The following is a 3,533-nucleotide window of genomic DNA, read 5'->3' on the forward strand; positions in this document are numbered from 1 at the left end:
CCAGCAGACTTGTTTAAACTAAGAAGAGTGTTCCTGGAACCACTCTGTAGCAATTCTGGACGTGTGGGGTGCCGCATTGTCCTGCTAGAATTGCCCAAGTCCGTCGTAGTGCACAGTGGACCTGAATGTGCGTGCGTGTGAATTCCCAAGGGACCAAACTGCTGGGTCATCGGTCCCTAGACTTACACACTAAACTAACTTAAACTAATTTGTGCTAAGAATAACACACACTCATCCATGTCCGAGGGAGGATTCGAACCTCCGGCGGAAGGGGCCGCGCAATCCGTGACATGGCGCCTCAAACCGCGCGGCCACTCAACGCGGCTGGACATGAATGGATGCAGGTGATCATACAGGATGCTTACGTGTGCCGGCCGGGGTGGCCGAGCGGTTCTAGGCGCTACATTCTGGAACCGCGCGACTGCTACGGTCGCGGGTTCGAATCCTGCCTCGGGCATGGATGTTTGTGATGTCCTAAGGTTAGTTAGGTTTAAGTAGTTCTAAGTTGTAGGGGACTGATGTCCTCAGCAGTTAAGTCCCATAGCGCTCAGAGCCATTTGAACCATTTGGAGCTTCGTGTGCTTATATGTGTATCACCAGTTAGAATAGTATCTAGTCTTATCAAAGATCCCATATCACTCCAACCGCACATGCTCCACACCATTACAAAGCCTCCACCGGCTTGAACACCCCCTGCTGACATGCAGGGTCCATGGATTCATGAGGTTTTCTCCATACCCCTGTACGTCCATCCGCTCAATACAATTCGATACTCGTCCGACTAGACAACATGTTTCCAGTCATCAACAGGCCTATGTCGGTGGTGACGGGCCCAGGCGAGGTATAAAGCTTTGTGTCGTGCAGTCATCAAGGGTACACGAGTGGGCCTTTGGCTCTAAAGTCCCATATCGATGATATTTCGTTGAATGATTTGTACGCTAATAACTGTTGATTGTCCAGCATTGAAATCTCCACCAATTTTCGGAAGGGTTGCACTTCTGTCACGATGAACGATTCTCTTCAGTCGTCGTTGGTCCCGTTCTTGAAGGATCTTTTTCCGGTCGCAGTGATGTCGAAGATTTGATGTTTTACCGGATTCCTGATATTCATGGTACACTCGTGAAATGGTCATACGGGAAATTCCCCACTTCATCGCTACCTTGGAGATGCTGTTTCCCACCGCTCCTCCGCCCACTACAACACCACGTTCAAACCCCCTTAAATCTTGATAACCTGCCATTTTAGCAGCAGTAACCGATCTAACAAATGCGCCGGACGCTTCCTGTGTTACATAGGCATTGTCGACCGCAGCGCCGTATTCTGCCTGTTCACATACCTCTGTATTTCAATTCGCATGCCTATACCAGTTTCTCTGGCGCTTCAGTGTATAAGCCAGCATCTGTTAAAAAAGAAAACGCAATAGCGACAATAATAAATGTCCTGTTTCCATGAAAATAGACGCAGTCAATTTTCCTTATGAGCAAAATCGGCATAGTTTGAGAGAATTCCTCATCTTCAAATTCCACGAGGGCATTAGACTTTTTTTCAGATGATTCAGTTATCAATATAGAACGGTATCTCTACAGTCTTCCTTTACGTTTGATTGCAGGTTTCAATTCATATCTCTCTCGCCATCTCCGATTGATCTGTGAAATCCAATGAAGGGGAAAACTACAACCGCATTGCCATAGATACAGATGGGCAAACTGCAGTGTTTTGAGCTCTACAGCGATACATCCGACAGATGTATTAACTTATCTCACGTCTCATATACATGTCAACCCTGCGTAAAATGGAAGAAAATTTCACGATTTTGCTGCGAAAACTACTGATCATGCCAGAATGTTCTAATTATTTCGAAGCTTTCAAAAGCGAAAATTTAAACTCTGAAGAAAAAAAATCATACCGTCTAACAAAACGACTATGTTAAGGGATTTCTTTCAGCTTGATGGACAAAATTACATGATCTGAGTGCGTCCATGGCGTTCTAAACAGTATGAGTAAACAGTCATGCACATCGGTTTTACAGACATTTCAGGCATGTGAAATAACATTACAGAATATAGCCTTTGACATGTCAGAAAAAGCACTCTAGTTTTGTGTTCAGCAACAACAAGCCGTAATTCAAGAGGATATTGTTATTTTGTACAGTGTGGCAGGTCCTACTTTACCTGCGCAATGGTCTCTCATACAGGCGTTTACGAAATGTAAGAAACAATTCGTGAGAGCATGTCTTGTAATAGAACATCCTAACATCATCCAGCAGAGAATCCTATAAAATACCGTTTGTGAGGTGACATCTGACATTTTTGCTCCATAACTCAGCTCTGCCAACGGCCTTCCCGCAGTGGTAACACCGGTTCCCGTCAGATCACCGAAATTAAGCGCTGTCGGGCTGGGCTAGCACTTGGATGGGTGACCATCCAGTCTGCCGAGCGCTGTTGGCAAGCGGAGTGCACTCAGCCCTTGTGAGGCCAACTGAGGAGCTACTTGATTGAGAAGCAGTGGCTCCGGTCTCGGAAACTGACATACGGCCGGGAGAGTGGTGTGCTGACCACATGCCCCTCCATATCCTCACCCAGTGAAGCCTATGGGCTGAGGATGACACGGCGGCCAGTCGGTACCTTTGGGCCTTCATGGCCTGTGTGGGAGTAAAGTTTTTCTATAACTCAACTCTCCCGGCACGTATGTAAAGTTTCTGTCACCGAGCAGACAATAATTCGCAATAGCACCAGGTTCATGTATTGTAATTTCGTAATCAATGTAGTCTTCACCTCAGAACAGCCTGTTTCACACAATATAATCACATGTCGGGAAAACAGTATCATTTCTAAGTTCCGCAAAGATCTATAATACAAGTGGTGGTTACTTTATAATTAGAGGTTATGAAAAGTATGAAATAACACAGGACTTGCGGTAATAAATATTTTTAAACAAACAATCGTAACGATAATAATAACAATAGTCATGAACAGACACAGTCGATTTCTATTAGGGTTATGAGTAAAATCGGTGAGAGCATGCTGCGTGTTCAAATTGCAAGCTGTTGTGTAGAAGGCCATTACTTTCATTTGAGACATAGGAAATAGCAATACAGGTCAGCATCTATACAGTTGTTTATTACTCCTTATTGTTATTTTGTAACATCAAAAATAGGTAAAAAAATACTATGGATGATTCCCATGAGCCAGGGTAGGCCTGAGTTCGTGTTCGAATGTGGATCCACCCCACGCTACGCTCAGAACGATACCTAGAGATGGATCTACAATGCGCTACGTCTGGAGTAGGGTTCGAAGGTGAATCCACCTGCGAGAGGACTGGGTCAGGTTTATATAACCCATCCATGACACACGCCCAGACATAGAAATACAGAAAATAGAGCAATTGCATGGTATCTGGAAAATATCTGGTTGTAGAAGGCTGGGTGAAATGTTCATTGTTATCATCACTAATGTGTTGCTCTATCTCCAACATAAGAATAATACAAAGAACTGACTCCCTCCATCCGATGGGCACCTAGCACACAAAATAGT

At 44.8% G+C, this 3,533-nt stretch overlaps 1 pseudogene; it reads left to right on the forward strand.

The window, feature by feature from the left end:
- The first annotated feature begins 2,329 nt into the window (after positions 1-2,329).
- LOC126482696 (5S ribosomal RNA) lies at positions 2,330-2,447 on the forward strand (annotated as a pseudogene).
- The last annotated feature ends 1,086 nt before the right edge of the window (positions 2,448-3,533 follow it).

The sequence above is a fragment of the Schistocerca serialis genome, chromosome 5 (genome assembly GCF_023864345.2).
Source record: "Schistocerca serialis cubense isolate TAMUIC-IGC-003099 chromosome 5, iqSchSeri2.2, whole genome shotgun sequence".
Classification (NCBI taxonomy): Eukaryota; Metazoa; Arthropoda; class Insecta; order Orthoptera; family Acrididae; genus Schistocerca; species Schistocerca serialis.